This window comes from Homalodisca vitripennis, chromosome 8, assembly GCF_021130785.1.
Source record: "Homalodisca vitripennis isolate AUS2020 chromosome 8, UT_GWSS_2.1, whole genome shotgun sequence".
Taxonomy (NCBI): Eukaryota; Metazoa; Arthropoda; class Insecta; order Hemiptera; family Cicadellidae; genus Homalodisca; species Homalodisca vitripennis.
Window position 1 is genome coordinate 26,516,291 of NC_060214.1, and position 19,409 is coordinate 26,535,699.

General features: G+C 33.2%; 1 long non-coding RNA gene across 1 annotated transcript; it reads right to left on the reverse strand.

The window, feature by feature from the left end:
• Positions 1 to 1,904: 1,904 nt before the first annotated feature.
• Positions 1,905 to 5,831, reverse strand: LOC124367118. The gene is made up of 3 exons (XR_006922864.1): positions 5,730 to 5,831; positions 3,641 to 3,951; positions 1,905 to 2,064 (listed from the first exon to the last, which is right to left on the reverse strand). It is a non-coding gene; the product is annotated as an uncharacterized LOC124367118 (long non-coding RNA).
• Positions 5,832 to 19,409: the final 13,578 nt, after the last annotated feature.

Sequence of the window (19,409 nt, forward strand, 5' to 3'; positions counted from 1 at the left end):
ACCCCTTATTTCAATATTGTTCAATCTTGATCTCTGTTGCAGTTCGTCGATCTCCGTTTTTAGCTGAGAAACATTCTCAGCCAAGCGTTGGTTTTCTTTTTTCAGCAAACCACAGTCTTCTTTAAGCGTCAAATTATCTTTCTCAACGGCGGAGAGTTTAAGCTTGACTTCCTCTAATGAATCGCGAACAGACATCATAGTCTTTTCCAAAGATGTGAAACTTGCACTGTTAGACTTCCTGGAATCTGACATCTCCTATTTAATGTTTTTTAACAAGTCCGTAATTATAGGATCGTCACTGCTCGTAGAGGAAGCACCGTCAACGTCAACGTCACACTCGTCACAGCGCCATGTAGTTAGCGCCTTCGCGGACATCTTCGAAAGTTTAGCGACGGTTCGGATCCGGCAACAAGTAGCATGAAACTCCACACTGCATAACGAACACTTGGCTACCTCCTTGGCATTAGAGGTATTTAGCTGACACTTACCACAAACCATGGTCACACACTTGTGATAAATTTTCAAAATAAAAATAATATCAATAGCTAAATAAAAAACCGAAGTTATTTTTAAGTCAGCATAGATACGAATAAACTTAACAATCAAAGCAGGAAACTTGCCGACAGGACTGAGCGGGCAGGCGCGGGCGGACCGGCAAACTAAGAGAGGCTTATCGGAACGACCTTTCGCATCGGCAGACTGATAACGACTGTTAACGCTTTGCCTGTATCAAGGACTTTGCGTAGGTCTAATGAAACATTACAAGTAATCTGTAAAATACAAGACATGATCCGTTAAACAAACCCACTATTCTTCAATAATAGTCAGATTTGATTGAACTCACACCTAATACATATCTATTAGTCCTGTGTGAAGAACTCTGAAAAGCTTGTGAATTGGAGTACGAAAGTGTAAAACAACGAGTGAAGGAATATGAAGGATACCCCTTCGCAAGAAAGTAGCCAGGTAAACAATTTTTTTTTTTTTTTTGGGGGGGGGGGGGGGTTCAGACTATATATTTTCCCAATATATACTAGACAGAGAGTAAGGTCCCATTTTGTTCCTTACAAAGTTCTTTAACCCGGTTCTTTGTTGAGAGCGATCTTTCAGCAGTAAATGTCTGTAAAACAATAAGGGGATATTTAAACATATTTGCTTCCAAACATTAATGAATATCTTTAATAAGTCGCTTGAGCAAGGAATATTTCCTGATAAATTTAAGATTGCGTGTATTGTGCTTATATTCAAGGCTGGTGATGGGTATGAAGTATCTTCATATATACCTGTCTCTCTTATAAATACGATGGGTAAGAATTTTGAAGCGGTCGTTAAAAATAAATTACAGATGTATTTTCTTGATAGAGACTTGTTTAAAAAAAAATAAGTTTGGGTTTTTGCCTGGTAAAGGTACAGATCTGGCCGTACAAAAACATGTGGAAAACAGAACTGCATCAATGAATGGACATAAGTACATCACTGTTGTGTATTTGGATTTTAAAAGGGCTTTAGATTCACACGATATTGAAATTTTAATTGGAAAGATTAAAAAATATGGGATTAGAGGTATTTTTTGGATCGGCTAATAAGTTTTTGTAAGGTAGAAAACAAGTAGTTAAGATTAATGGTGTATTAAAACAATGAAATAATAAGTTAAGAAATACATAGTGAAGAAAAATTTCTGATTTCTTATATAGAATCAGTTATTATAAATAAAAATAAATGATAGGTTTAATTTTATATAATTACATACCAGTTTAACTAACTAACTAAACTAACTTAACTTAACTTATAAATACTATTGGTGATAATAACACTACTCTGAATTCCTATGTGAAACGAATAAATATAGTCAAAAGAAAAGAATAAAACCAAGGAGAGATTAATTTTCAGAACAGTTTACAAAATTATGTGTGAGAAATTCCAATGATACAATTGGTTTATTGTTAGGTACAATTTATCACATTAAATATAGTCAGTAGGATGATTGAAGTGGTATGGTAGAACCAGATGTCCAGAACAATTATAGCAGGTGGTAAGTGGTTCAGCACATTCCTCAGCAGCTTCCTGTAATAAGACCACAAGTGATGTTCCTAAATTTGGGCCACTTTCCATAATCCAAATTTTTTAATTTTTGGAAAATTAGAATTAAACATCATTTCCGGTGGGGGGGGGGGGGTAATAAGGGAAATTTTTTCAAGCACTAAATTAGGAGCAACTTGAAATCTGCCCTAAGGAAAATACTTGAGGATAAGGATGTGAATTTCTTAGATTATTTATACCAAATATTATTGAAACGAATCTCACTTTCTATGTATATATCAACAGTTTTGGTACCCAAAATCATATTTAATTAAAGACTTTATTACTTGCAAAATCAGATAAAACATATCCAGATGTAAAATTTTTATATTTGCTCTGAAAAACTCCAATGCTCACCTTTACCAGCTTGTCTTACGTCTAGTTACAAAATTACTAGTTTTCTATTATAAATTCATCAAAGACATCATAAGTGAAGTTTTTATTATGTTTCCCTGTTCGTAGAAATACCATGAATGGTTGTGATTAAGAAATTCAATAACCCCATTTGTGAGAAATGGAAGTTTTATATTGTAAAACGGATTTTTTTTAAACTTGCTTCTTGGGGATATTTAGGTTCAAGAAAAACGTATCCAATATCAATTATACAAATTACTCGCTCACTTTTACAAAGATAACTTTCTGCCCTGATTACAACCCAAACTGTAGTTAACCTTTGTCCTGAATTTGAGTCATAGAGGTCTTATTTGGCTATTCAGGGTACATGAATTCTCTCTTCAGTCTATAATGCGTCTCGTGTGTTTGAAGAACTTTGATTTTGTAGTCACCACGCAGGACAGTTTGATGTTCATCATCCGCACGTTTTCCATTCTCATTTCCCATACGGGTGGATTTTGCCTGATCACGACGTACGGCACATAAATAATGTACAATGACCCTTTTATGGATATAGTTATTGACGGTTAGGAGTTAGAAGTTAGGCATCCGAAAATCCATTGGTTAAGTAAAACAAGTAGAGAGAAATCCTAGTGTATAAAGCCGGATATGTAAACGGTCACTATACTCCATATCCTGATTTTATAATTACTGCGTTTCCGGTCTGAACATGAATTTCAGTGGCACGTAAGACTACGGACACTGCACCAATCCTATTTTACTAGTTGTTGTTATTTTAACAGGTAATTGGATTAGTATATTATCAATATAAAATAAAAACTTGCGTTTAACGTATATGCTTTATTTTTGCGTTACTTTTATATGTAATAAAAATTAAATTGTGAGGTAGAAACCCATAATTGAAAGCGTATAATTAAATTACTAACAAAAAGTATGTTTAACAGGTTCCTAACATAAATATATATTTCTAAAAACATCATACACTATTTAGAAAAGGTTTCAAACTCATATTGACCTATTTATACTGCAGACGTCATTACAATTTTGGATATTTTGACATTACCAGAGTGTTACGTCTCAATGGATACACTAGTATTACGTATATGTACCAACTGGCCGGTCTTCGCATCAAAATAACACTTTACATAATGAACTTACTCTAAGTGTGGGTATTGAGGGCTCAAATAATTAAAGTTTTAAAACTCACACACTATCCAACGTCTGTTTGATCAAGGAAAAATAACTCTGCACATGGAACCATCATATCTTTGCCATGGAAGGCATTTGGGCTGAGTTGTTGGGCGCTCTGGGATGTCAATGAGCTGTGGATTTTTGTATGCGTCTGGTTCCACAACTAACGTAACGCTCTGGTCTGGTTCGTCCAAGAACTGTGGCAATCCCAGTACTAAGGGTGAAGAGAGGAGAGTGAAGACAACGAACCCACAGATTATCTTCATTTTATCTTCAGGAGTCAACAGTTTGTACTGCTGAAGCGTAGCTCTAAGGAAAATCGGTCAGCTGAAACAAATAACTATACGTATGTCTGAACCATTACTGGTAAACGGTATATTCAAGTGCCTAATTCTTCTAACACAGTCAAATTTCCTGTCAGGGACAAAATAACTTAAATGTAAACTTCATAGAGTGACATAAATGTGGAAAAGACATGCCACAACTGACAAATCGAAGTGTAAATAGAGATAAGAAGGGGTAAAAAGAATCTCAGAGAGCATTTATAGATAAACCATCGTATTCTTATCAGTGTGTTATGAGAAGCAGTGTTTATTAAATTCAATCATACAAATTTGCATCAATTCTAGCCGAACACTGTTGTTACCTGGGCTTTTGAATAAAGAATTAAGACTTTATAGCTTCCAATCGAATATCGATATGCTCGCGATTATTCGGTAGTTAGAAACCCTTCAGTAAACTACAATTTATAAACTGAGTAGCATCATTGTTGCACTAATGAACGAGTTTGATGTGCGAAACGTATAAGGAATATAATATGTTTGGAACCAAAATAAAATAATATGATGTAAGCAAACGACGATGTAATTTAAAATCCATTAATCAAATTTAACCGTTAGTTCAAGTTAATTTACGTCAGGTAACAGAGACTTGACGTTAGTTTAGAAGTTTAACCAAATCGTATTTGACTAATACTTTGAAGAATTTTATGACGTCATTGCTGAAGGCCAACTTCACACTAGCTTTTACCATCACAAAATTCACCAAACTTAAAACATTATTTTTTTCCCCTCTGAACTAGAGTTTCTAGAAAATGTCAAGAACTGAATATATTGCTATAATATTGCAATTACTTATACTTGTGCAATGATACGAGTTTTTGCTTATATCTAGGCAATACAATAGTTGTACAATATTTACAAAAAGGTAGCAATACATTTATTATTTATCCCTTAAATAAACCTATTTATTTGTATTTATAACTAGTTAGTAAGAATATTAGCCTACTTTTGCATTAATAATTTTTCAATAAGTGATTAATTTTTAAGAACTTTTTAAATCCTGGTTAAATGTAAGAAACTCCAGAAGTAATCAATAGAATTTACATTTCTCTAATACTAATCTTTCTGGTCTAATTACAAATTCCATATAACAAAACCACGCTTTAGAAATAGCTGAAGCTCTTCCGTGCCAATTTATAAAGTTAGCCAACTCACTGTTTCTTAAAAGTGCCTGCAGATGGCCTGTATCATGTAACAAGTGCAATTTCAAAAATATTCTTTAGCCTAAGAATTGGAAATTCATGAAACCTATTTGACCTGTTTAACATATCTGACATTTAACCATAACTTTTGCATTCGTTCAGCTCGAGATATGTAAAAAAATAAAGCTTTCACTTACTCGTATTTAGTTATTTTTGGAAATGCACACAAACTTTTATAATTTAGTCTTTTTTCTTCCTACAACACTTGCTTCAAACAACTCTTAACCAATTGAATCATGTGTTATAGTTGCAAATTGAGGCATGAAGTTAATATCTTAAATTAGTCTTATCGTTTAAGGCATTTACGGCTTACAGCAACTTACACTAAAACTATGTGCCGAATATGCACAAGAATTTTCATTTCTGACAAATAAATAAAAAACCTGCGCAGTGCAAAGAATAGTGCATTTCCTTTCTTTAATATAAGCCCTCAAAACAAGTTTTATTTTACTTTTAATCTAATATTTTTAATTGAAACCCATTATTACAGGGACAAGTGATAAAATTTAAGTTAAAATTATCATGGAAGTTACGTGGTAAATTATCCTATATTAAAACTTACTCAGAGACAGCGAAGCTAGTTGGATAATTCAAGTTTGGGTTTTCAGTGCTTTATATACGCGTACTGCACGTGTGTGTGTGTGTGGTTAATAATGATCTATAACCGATTTACTACCGTTCAACATCGTTTATTCTCTATGCAAACAGTTTATTACTAAAAACCTATTTCAATAATAATTACTATTATTAAGTTGTTACAGATCATTAATTATTTGGCTTTTCAGTTGCGATAATACGATTAATAATGTTTTATTCAGATTTTTATATGCACAATTATTTATAAATTTAATTTTGCTCTTTAAAACCAATTGGTGTGCTTTTTCAAATGTTCTGAGGTAAATTGGGCTTGAATTTGTATGTACCTGCCGAATATGTTTGACGAATTTTGTATTTTCAAAAGTTTCATTGTGATTTAGACCATGAGTCACGACAGTATTCTTTAAATTTTGGTGTTTATAATCAAATCGGTGTCCTGTCATTCTTGTCCTCAAGGTATTTGTTGTTGAGCAAATATAATCTGCTGGATATTTTGTACATTGAATTTGGTAAATCACATTTTTAGATTCACAAGGCAATGATAGGATATGCCTAGTGAATTTTGAAGAATTTGGTAACATTTTACAAATTAAACATCTTGGTTTATTACACGGATGTGATCCTTTTTGTTTTTGTATTGCTTGTTCATTGGTGTTGTCATTGGTAATTTAGGTTTGACCAAGAAATCTTTAAGAATAGGAGGTCTTTTAAAGGAGGTTGTTTTAAAAATATCATTATTACAGGTTAAACATGACATTGTCTTAAAATTCGTCCATTTTGACATATTAATTGTTTGCAGGTGGGTTGCTTGCAAGGACAGGATCGCTTAGCGGTCACCCATCCAAGCAGCCGCCACGCTCGACGTTGCTTGATCTGATTTTCTTGCGATAACCGTTATATCCGCTACAGTGTGCCATTGGCCAGTTATATGTTTATTCTGTATCTATATTTTTAATGAAAATGTTCCGCAACACGGTAATATTCCAGTTTTATGCGAGTTTTGCATTTTTATTTGTGAATATGGTTTCAGTTAAAAAAATGTAAAAATGTTATATATGTATTAGTTCTCCGTAATAATCCAAAATTAATGGCCATCGTATAATTTAGTTTCGTTAAAATTAGAACAATTCCAATACCTAATGTACCACTTCTCTTTTTTTCTACAAGAGTTTGAGTATATGTAAATGAGTATAAGTAAACAATAAAAATGAATATAATTTCCTACAAATAATTCATTTTTCTGAAGAAAAACGTTATATTTCATACTGAAATCAATGACATACAAGATTGTGCAAGGTTATATATATTTATTTTTTCAAATGTTTAAAATATGCTCTGGTAAGATATGACTGTAATATGTATTACAAAATGTGTAAATATATATTTTCCTACAGTATTAACGATCTAAAGACATGTAGTTAACGTAAAATTATTGAAAACCGTTGTAGAAACACCGTCCTGACTAAAGCGTAAGCGGTACAAGGTTAAAGTAATGAGAAGGTACGTAATTACTTGTTATACAAGTATAACCAAACAAGCAGCCTTTGACCTGGTGAATTGGAGTTCATTACGTACGACCTTTACCTGTACGCTACTCTCTACGTTGTGTACCAAGTGCTTAACTGTTCAGTTACACTTTGTCACTAACACATAGCCTAATAACACCTCGGCGTTTGTTTAGGTAACAATTCACAATAAATTCCTCTAAGTGATGTCCGAGATCGTGTTCATTACCAAACAGACTACCACCAAGATATTCACGAGAAAACTGTTGTACACGATCGTTGTGTAGAAGTACAAAATTTCCCCAGAAGGTTCACCTCTGGCTGGTTTATACCTTCCAGTTGAACCCACCCTCGGACTTGGAAGCTTCCGCAGCTATCTACATAAGCCAAACTGCAGACTGCTGGTACTGTCATGAGACTGATGACACAACTGAAGATACATTCTTTGTGTGCAGACGGTGGCAGGCAGATAGAAATGGAGTGCAGCAACTCACTGTGGACAACGTTGTGGGGAAGATGTTGGAGAGTGAAGGGGCATGGGAGGACGTAGCTCGAATGGTTAAGAAAATCACGTAACGGCAGAGTCGAGCCATGGGAATAAACCGACCCAAAAATGAAGCAACAAATTAGCTGAAAGCTAAAAGACCCTGCAAGAGCTGAAGTAATACCGACTGGTGGTCCTGGCTCGTACAGGATGAAGATCAAAGGGGGGTTTTAGTGGGTGAGAGCCTCACATGCCTAGAGGAACCGTCAGAAAATAGGTGGTACCCTCTAGATATCTGGTAGAGATTCCCCCCCCCTTGAAACAAGGAAAGAAAGACGAACCCGCACTGGTTAAAGCAAAAACCGATGTGTCACTTAAATCTGAGCAACCTTATGGATGTCCAGGAGCGGCACATCACTAACAGCAAATGTCGAGATTCTGGGGTCGCAAGGGAAATTCGATAGATGTAGTCTACTGCGGGAGATTACTGTTGGAGTTTGTAGGGTTCGTTCCTTAATAGTCAAAGGTTCTTACCATCCAAAAAATAAGGGTGTGCCACCCCCTGCCTGCTGTTACTGGAGAGGCTGGTTCAGAGCTGGCTTTCCCTTCTTCCAAGGAGACATGACTTGAGATTAGTGCCACAAATTTTTCCTCATGAATCTTGACAGGAGGTGGCCCCTACTACCAACCTTACTCTTCAGAATATCCTGTCATTCCGGAAGCAGCGCCTAAACCTTACAAGACAAGGTGCTATTTTCTAAGCTTCTCGTCCTAAGAGAACAAAAAATTTATAAATTGGGAAAAGGAATAAGAATCAGTCACTACTGTATGTTTCATTGTGTTTGTAACACACGAGGTAAATCATTCATATGGACGTGGACTTTAGGATTATTTCAGTTAGTTCTGAGGTCTGACCCCTAGGGCTGCGTCACGTAACTATGATTGTTACATTTCAAATATCTGACTTCTCACTCCACATATGATCGCTCACGTTTGTCGTTCCTTCAATTTACAACACTTTTGATGAAATATAACTCTTGCATTAGTTAGCAAGTAAAGTTATTTACCAGAACATAACGTAAAAGAGAGCGTTTTTATAAAAGTAAAACACGACTTTAGATAAATCTGTTTGAATTCAGTGCCAACGATAGTTGAATGTTAGTTTTGGTAAAAGCAGATTGTAGCTTACTAATACGCCATAAAAGTTTTTACTTTCATTCATAAAACTATGACAAAATGACTGATTGATATCAATAATCTGGTATTTGAGTGGTGTGGAAGGACTCATAATGATGATAATAATGAGTCCACAACCGAGTTATTCAGATATGCAGTTATCGAAAAAATGTGAACTGTAGAGCGTAATAACGATGCCAATACAATTAACAACAATTCCAAAAAGGAGAAAAATGACTCAAGTTTCCATAACATAGAAACTCAAGATCTATAAATTCATTATTACTGATCATAGAATAACCATTAAAAACAGATGTACCTCTTCAACAAGCTGAATTGGTAGGAATTAAAAGTTCCTTCGCATTTATACTCCAACAGGACATTTTTCAGACTACCCACGAAAGGACTTTCGTCTGCATAGCCTAGATAACGGCAAAAGCTTAACCTACATCCCAAAGAACAGTCTTTAGAACAGTGGCGTATAAAGATGACTTCGAAGGGATCATCTGTGAAGCAATAAATAAGAATATCTACTGCTGAAAAACAAGATTGGAATCTGGAAGAATAATAGTGATTTTTATTTAGATATTTAACAATCAGTTCATAGCTGTATGGTTATAGTTGTCCATAACTAAAAGATGATATATTAGTTCTTATACTTGCACTGCTGGTTTCCAGACAACTATTATAGGCTAGTTATCTGGCTCGAAAAAAATTAAATTACTTTTTGGATCTCTTCAGAAATACCTGGATTCCAGATTGTAGGAGTCAAGTAAGATTTCAGACACTGCAGTAAGCGGAAGGTGGAATGTAGTTAACTCGAATTTACCAATGAATGAATACTTCCCGACATAAATAGTTATCTTTCATGATGTCAAGGACAAATTTAAGGGTGCAAATGTGAGAGTTGTAATTGTTCATGAGGGGCAAAATTCAATGTCATTATACTATAACCGGCTCTTAAAGTAAACGGTATTTACAAGTTATTTTTAACTTAGTAAATATTAATTTGACCTTTTTAGAATGAAGTAAAATCACCCTGAATTATTTTAATGTAAAGGGTTATGGAGAGTTACAATTGGAAACATCCAATAATCAGATGTCAGCTCCAGGACCTTGCTGTCTGTTGAGGGAAGATGTCCTTTGCCAGGACACAACAGTCTGACACCTGTACTCCTGCAGACAGTTATTTACACTGTTACATGACGTTACAGGGGGCTGATGGGTTGTTGATCACATCCTTGGAACACTGAACAACGAATTAAGGTGTAAATTTGTGAAAACATTTTCTGACGGTGAGAGAATAAAAATGTAAAAGACTAAATACTTGGTAAAGGATGCGTATGCATGTTTTTGTATGGAGCTTATTACATAATGTTTGACCAAATATGAAAATTGTGAATATAATTATTGAAGATGAAATATTCTTTGCCTAATAGCCAATGGAAACAGAGGGCGTTCTATAATGTTTGACTATTCAGGACGGTGAAAGCTATGGTATAAACCTTTATAACCTACCCTGACGTAACGAAATTTTTGTTGAAATCAATATTTAATTATCTGTAATTTCATCCGTTCACCACTGAAAGACGACTGAATGGGCAAGATGTGTCATAGTAAGGTATGGTGTTGTCTAAGGGCGTAAAATCTTTACAGTAGTTTTATGGCAAGAAAACACATTCATACATACCCTTTATTAAAATAAATTAGATGTGTAGAGAACCTAGTAAAGTTTTGCAAAAGAATGAAGTTCATGTGAAAGCTTTATTGGTATGATTCTTATATATATATATATATTTCTAACTTCGGAACGCCGAAAAATACTGGTTTGCGCCTTGTATGCTAAGGGAATATTGACTCCGTTTGTTGTGAGCAAACGATAAAGAAGGGCTTCTATTGAAAGTTAGCGAATTGTCTGTATCTCTACTGCAAATGCTTTGTCAAAGGTAAGGTCTCCAGGGACTGGCCAATCTGAATATTTTTATATCCTTTTTATCTTTAATGTAAAATACAGTAAAAGGAATGAAAGGTTTTCCGAGAAACGGATGATTGTTTCGATTATCATAAATGATTGAGTATTCACTATTCGGTTGTTGGTAATGGACTTTTTTAATGATTATAGAAGAACAATTCATTGAAATTAAGTTTTTGATAACTTTACTGATTTTAAGCCAGCATTTATTAAAACATTACATATTATAAAAACGTTCATTGGTATATAAGAATATGTTTTACCAATTTTTTATAGATGCTTTCAAAACATACATAGAAAATTCTTCCTTAAGCCTCCGCATGAGTAATAATTTGCGAAGAAGTAAAGAGTCATGCTCGTGTCTTATTTCGTTAATAATTAAGTAATTAAAATAAAAAAAACTTATGAAGATGTATTCGAATACGTTTTGAAAATTCTGAACCGAAGAAACTTAATTTTACGAAATGTTTTAGTAATACTCAATGTTAACTACACGCTATATCTTAATGTTTCTTTTGGAATACTATACATGCAGGGAATAATATTTATAAGAAATTAAATCCTTACAAGAATGAGACGAGATTGGATCGGCTGGAAGTGGGATAACCAAAGTAGAAAACATCAATTTTCGAAGAAAAAGTCTATTGATTTTACAGAAAAACATAAAGCAATATAACAGAATTTTCTTTGCCGAAATGAACGTACAAGGTCGTAAAGTACGTATACAGTAATTAATCAACGAAAGCTCGATAAGTCTGGTCACGCTTGACGTAATCGCCTAATACCGGAAAGAAGGACGGTCGGACTTTAGATTGGATATCCGAGAAGTCGGTTTTTGCCGAGGTCAGATATGATAAATTATTCTGCTTATAAATAAAAGTTCTGATAGTAATTTTGATAGTAATGTTTTTATACAGCTAGGTGTATAACTCTCTATATGCATTACAATAGTTAATTTATAACACTTTATTTTATTCCTTCCTTAAAGTTTGTTATTAAGGATAAAAAGTTTGGCACGATAACAGGTTTTCGGACATTTGCTATTGTTATATGTTACAAAAGGTATAACGTTTCGTGGACTGGAATTTATCTTCTTCATCAGGTGGAGGAGAAGGGTTTTATGTAAAACATGTACAATAATTAAATTAAATAGATAGGTATATAAGTCAGGGCCAACTTTATACTGACTAGTCTAAGTACGCGAGGGACAACCAATTAACCATGGAGTAAATTTTTAACTAACATATTTTTATATTGTAAATTTTATATGATTCTGCCGTAATCATATTAATCAATTTAAATTCTAATGTAATTTTACATTATTATATTGTATTTTAAAAAAATGTAATGCATTAAAGTAGCTTTACTCTGATAACAACAATAGTTTGTTTATGGCTTTTGATGTAAGTTGTGGTCTTCTGTTGTATACATTAAAGTAAGCTATTTGTGATACACAGTGTACCATTAATTAAAATCTATTGTATAACACTTATTTTATGACACATAAAAGAAAGTTCAGTATTTTCTACTATTTTTACCATAGTTCTAACAATAAGTAGCTGTGGTTGAAATAAAATGAGATATACTCGTATTTACTCATCTTCCTAATAAAACACAAAGTTAATCTTGTCTGAGAAAAGTAATAAATCACGCAATAAAACAATGTTATTACAGTCTCCTCAGTATTATACGCGTAACGGTCTTCCGTCTTTGCTATAACAGTATAACTATAACAAGCGTTATATCTTTTTAACAAGGATATCTGTGTTTGTACTCTCATGTTAAAATACAGCCTTGTATCCTTCTCTACTAATGGACTCAGAAACTTTATTGACCGATAAAGCCGAGCACGTGTTTCTCAAGTAAGGTTACTAATTGGATTACGAAAAGATTGGAATACGCCCTCCTCCATTTGCAGCGTAACAGGCTTCACTGAGGTTGAATGCAACATTTCAAATCTGCAGCTCATTTCATTCTCGAGATGTCCTGCAGACATTGCAGGTAGAAATTCAGAGAACAACACAGAGAAAATATTTTATACTCTCCCGGTAGAAGAAGCAGAAACTATTTTAGCCTAATGATTTATAGACTACAATAAAGCTCAGCTGAATTCCATGATTAGACAAGGATCATCATAGAAGTCATCCTTCCTATGTAGTATTGAAATTTAATGCAAAATTTAACGTCTACAGATAAAAAACTTCTCGAGATATCTTGCCGCACGATAAGTTCACATTTTCGTTCATTGAGTTGGGTTTTATTGCAGTATTGAAATAATGTATGTGTACATACCTTGTCGTCAAAAGATGATTTATTTGTTGAAGTACTTTGTTTGAACGTTTTAAACACAACATATGTTGATCTCTACTCAGATTACTTAAAAATGTGCACTGTTATTTAGTTGTATTTTATATAATACATATATTTTTGCAACCTTGTTACTGATTACTGGAATATAAGTTACATCCGATGTTCTTGGAACTAAATTCCTGGTGCATTAATAACCTAATTGGTACGCGTACTAATGTTCTCTCTCGGTAACTTTGTAACTGACCATCTTGCTGCCGAGAAAAACCTCGCGCGCTAATCCGTAAATAAAATTTATATTTTCGAATAATAAATTAGCCCTTTCATGCGAGACATCTAATTTTTAATGTAATATAAAGTAAAGTTGTAAATAGTAAAGTAAATTACCTTAGTTGATGATTTATTTACCAGATTAATATGGATAATACTTTGGTGATGTCCTTCTGACGAGACCACGTTGTCGTGAATCTTGAGTTGTCTCGATAAATGGCTCAAATTCAAGTCTCTGATTTTAACTTCGAGTCTCTGATTTTGATTTTAACTATGAGTTCAACTTCGAGTGCTTCCAGCATTCATGGTTTAGGTTTCTAGTGTACTAATCTTCACTTTTTTCGACTACAGCTGCAATGTCGAGCCAATATGCTGACGCCCGCGCTTGTAAGTCGACATCATCGTGAAGGGAAGCCAATTTTAAAGTTTTAATAATTATTAAGTTCATATTTAAAATTCCCATGGAACATTGGAACCATTAAGCCAACCCCCATGATGTCATTTAGTTCGTAATCTCTTTATTTTGCAGCAACGTGGCAATTCGTTATTTTATTTTTAACATCTAGAAGCGGTGCTTGTATGTTATTTGCCAAAATTAAACATGGAAGTAAGCTTTTCAAATCGAGGATTCAATACTATGACCTCAACGGTATCTAACCCCATGTGTTTTGTCTATTCGGTACAAATGTTGCCATCACGGTTACCGATAAGACCAATGTAAAAATATTCGGTGACGTCCACCATCATTTTAAAAGATTGCTTCTTAAAAAGGTGTATAGCTTTGTTGGGATACTTCTTAAGCGAAAAATTGAACACTTATCTCTGAATGAGATTTGTCAGTATTGTAATTATATTATAATACAATGTTAACGCTGCATTTTGTTATCTCGGCTTACAATATGGCGAGAAGGGAAACTGGATAATTTTATAAAAATAATCTAAATACAGAAAAACCAACAATGGATATCTAAGAACTTATTATTTTAAACATGTTTGAGTTGAAATATGTTAGCTTAGTTGATTGAAAAGACTTACGATATTTGTGAAGCACGTCACCTTTGCAGTTAAATAAATATTTAATGGTAAAGCCGAGATGGATAGATCAGTAGGTGCACAGGATACATAGAATGTCACTTATGAAGTGAATACATAGAAATGAAGCTTTAACCGACATTTCAAATCAATAGGTTACTCTGTTTTCAAAATATCGTGACTGACAGAGGAAGTGGATTTTTTCTAGCCCCTTCATCGCTAACACTCAGCCAATAAAAGTAATTGTAAAGCCTGCAAAATGTCCCATTTAGTGGTAAGTTACTTTGTCTTTGAATCCTCTAGTTAATAAATACTCTTGTCATTCGACTTCCGAGCAAGAATGAGTGTAGTAATAAATAATTATAATATCTCTGAAAATCACCAGTCAGGCCAGTCAGAGAACAATCTTCCAAGTAGCAACCTCCATCCAGTGAGGGGAACCAAATCACGCTAAAATAGCAAGAAGTTACAGGAACTCCTCAAAATAATCTAGTCAAGGTATGACCAAAGATGATGATCAACATCGTTATCTTTTGGACAATTATAAAGCACCTTAGCAATGGTTTTGATTATCAATTTTGGAGTCCAAAAAGATTAATATTAGAGGGAATGTCATTCAGGATTATTATACTTAGTAATAATTTTTTAAATGACTAATAAGTGTAACTAGGTATTTACATTATGCCATTTTGGACGTTATAAATACACAACACAAAAGCCACATAACTACATTTCGGTTAGTTCTAGAGTTATGCGTTTAATTAATTATGTTCAAATTAAGTGGAGCAATAAAGTTTAACGATGTCGACAGAGAGCTTGTCATTTTTATTATCCAATAAAATCTTCTATGTCTTGTTTCTACGTAACGAATTTTCAAGGAATTACAGAATATGTAAATTTATATTGAAAAATGATGAGTTTGGTAAAACTATAATGAGAGCCTTTCCTTAACCTTCCAAAGATAGTACTAGGCGCTGAATCCTGTCCTAATTTGGAAAATTTTTACGTATGGTGAGTATGTAGGAATATGTAATGTTTTATCTCCCAATCCTAGTCTGGTATAAATATGTAAATTCAACGCGATAGTATTACATAAAAAAATGTCAAACTATTAAAGTAAATTTTTTATAGTATTTTTTTATCTGTACGAGTGTTTTAGCAGTATAATTTTTATTTAGTCAGTATTTAATGATTATATATTTTTAATATGTTTACAGCAAAGGTTTAGATAAATAAATACAAACCGATCCCAATTTATCCTTGACAGCAGTTAAAAAATACACCATTAAAGACAGACAAGCGATTAAATACGATGAAATAAATTTGAACTGATATCAACGAAAATAATATTTAAAAAGCCTGAAGTTCCTAACTCTCAAAATAATTCTTTAAGAAACCATTCAAACTTATATTTCTGAATATTAAACTCTGTTAAGTATTTGGGTTCATAAGGAAACGTTTTGTTTGGAGGAGAAACAAGTTTAAATTCCATTTAAAACTTCGCCAACCGCAAGATTGTTTTACTGGGTTATTTCCATGAATTATGGAATGGATTCTGTAGATTTCTTTAGCATTTAAAATAGATTCAGCAATACTTTAATTAAATTTGTGGGAACCATTTTAACTGTTAATATGGCATTTATTTTTATTTTTACATTTTTGTCGTGTCTTATCTCAGTAGTGTGATACTCACTACATACTTCCAAGTTAATTAATATAAAATATATAATTAGTTTAATTGAAATAATATAAATAGAATTGGCATTGACTTCCTTACTGATCCAGTTTTTTCAAAAAAAAAGATAGTCTGAAAGGATACAGGGACATAAAAAATGTGAACCTTACCAGCTTTTAACTTTTAAGCGTAGATATTTTAAACTCTAAAGTAAATCAGCACGTTCATTTATATACAGTTCATTATAACAGCACGTTATACAGCACGTTCATTATAACAGTTCATTATACTGAAATTTCGAGATTGAAATTGGGAATATTATGACAAAAATTTGAAATCAAGATATTATCTTAAGTTATTATATTTTCCAGTCAAGCAGAAAAGATTCCATCAGATGAACCCTGCTGATACCATCCCAAGGATATCGACGAAGGCTTGTAATATCCTTTTTCTTAACCAGTTTAAGATCACACTCGATAATGTGCTTCCTTTATTGTAAACTCTGTTAAGTCTCCGGCATTGCGGCGGATAATAATTATTTTCCGTTGAATCTCTATCATCTTTCCCAATTTTATAATCCAGTTTACGCGCCAATGTTATTTTCCACTCAGTATTTTGATTGTTTTCATCAAAATTATCAAAAAATACTTTTGTAGACAATTTTTTAAAATATTTGAACAATGAATTTGAACTATATTATAAGTTAAGTTCCATTTTTTAAATCGTATTTATTCGTACTTCAAAAAATTTTCCCCCATTCACGTTGAAATTCTGAAGAGCAATAAATGCGGCAAATTGCATACCAAAGGCTGGGGAAAGAAAAGGGCTATAGGTTGAAAAACAAAGTTGAAGGTGCATCCCCCAAAACTTTTTTTGTGGTTTCAATTTAAAATACACAATTTTATGTTTAATACCAAAGCAATAGCTTGAGCTCTACGTGGGAATGGCGGTTTGACGTCTGCAGTAACTTGAGACAACAGCTGACAGTGATAATCTATAACAGGCAGGCGGACCATCGGAACTGAACCAATAACGCCAAACTATCAATTGCGGCACTTACCAAGTTTATCGATGTTGATACTTTTTTATTTTTGTTTTGTATTGTTTTTGTAGCTGGTGTGTATATATCTCTTGGCATATTGCTATCTTTGTAATATGATAGCTGAAGTCATAATACATTCTACGCACTCCTTGAGGTATAAGGTAGAAGTACGCTACGATGTGTACTTCGCTGTCGTTGTCTGCTAAATTTAAAATAAATATATCATTTCACTGTTCCACATTGTAACTAAGTTACATTTTAAAATGTTTATAATTATAATACTTTTTTTACAAATTTATTTACCCTACATTTAATTCTTGCCATCATGTTTGCCAAATCATATAAACTAAGAATGTTCCTTCCCGCTTAGTCAAATTCCATGGAGTAATATGCACCACCATCATACTTTAGGTTGTTTTTCTTTAAATGAAGCTCGCTCCATTCACAAATTTCAAGTTGCGTGACATCCTTTCTCGAGTTGTAGTGTGTATAGACAGACAGAAGGAAGTTCTTCCAGTCCCTCGAATAACAGGCTACGCTACTGCTCTGTCAATTACTATGCTAAATGAAATCTTCTTTATCGTCAGTTTGAAACCTACAACAGTTAATAATTGAAAAGATACCTTTTTAATATACAAATTACGGTAAACTGTGATGAAGGGTTCTTCAGTTTGATCAGCGATCAATAAACTAAAATTTTCTTGTATTTATCGATAGTACAAATTATGTCATATACATTAAAAATTACGACTTTGAGATGTCACATTCAAATGACTACTCTTTAAATCTCATTTAAGTCTCTTTAAGTAAAATGACAAAATTTTAAGTCCGTACTCAAGATGAGTATTTGCTTGTGAGGACGGTCATTCAGACAGACATAGTGTTATTTATTGAAATTAGCGCCTTGTTAATATCCGCGAAAGTTCACTAATCTTCCAGTCCAACTGTTTGTTTTTCTAAGCGAATATCCTGTACATTGTTTTGTTTTATTACAAATAGTTTGTGTTGTTAAACGTGTCTTTTCCAATTTATTTTTTATGAAGCTATATTTTTAGCAACCCCTAACTGGTAAAATTGGTTATAAATAATTTGTCCTTATCGAATTTAAATTTTAATCTGCATCTGATAGTTTACTTGGTAATTAATTTTGTATTGTCCCAAGTAGAAAATTTTAAACAATATGGATATTTTATATAAAGCATATTTCTGATTAATACTTTGCTTTATACTTGAGTGAAATTGAAATAGAACTAGAATTCGACAAGTAGACTTCCTACTAGCTCTATTCCAAGTTCCAACTTCAACAACAGTTGGCAACATCAGGTTACCAGTAAGGCTGTTGTGTTAGAACCAATTACAACAGATATGTCCAATATTGTGGGAGAAGCCAATGAATTTTAATTCAAGGCCTCTCAACTTCCAGAACGTCGAGATGCCGAGTCTGGCCAAGAAAGAAAACCCACGATAAGACAATAATAGCAATTATTGTTGAGTACTCCAATTACAAATAAACATGGACTACAGAGACAGGTACTTGCGAGATTTGAGCAAATAAGGCACTTACCACAGTAGTCAGGGGGTTGTGGTGGGGGGGGCTTGATTCTTATCAAGCTGAACTATCGGGCAATTATGATATTTTGCCGCCTATATACAACTCGTTACCAGAAACTTAGTATTTTAATTACTGGTTTTTTTCTCAAAATGATTCTGTATGAATGTATCAAATGTTACCCGCAGAGAAGGACGTGCGAAAAAGGGATTTGTAATGAAGTGTAACTTTAATAGAAGTATTTGACGATTTCTAAGTTCTCCTTGTTCTCCTGTAATATGAAAATTACTTTACATTTAAAGTAATTTTCATATTTTCCGTATTATCTACATGGATAAACTATAACTATCCATAATATTTTTGTTAATCCGGATGAGTGAGGTACCGGTTGAACTGTCCTTGGCCGGATAACCGAGAGTTAGTAAGAGTGGTTGTTGCTATTATAATACACTTAATTACGTCATTAATAGACTTTTAAAGTTGCTTTTTATATGTCTATAATTTCCAAATAGTCCGATAAAAAACATTATATTGATGTGTCTTAATATTTATTTTATTGATAAAACATTCTTTTCTTCCTCTAAAATAAATGAATTTTTCTTTCATTCTTTTTTTTTTTTTTCTTTACAGATT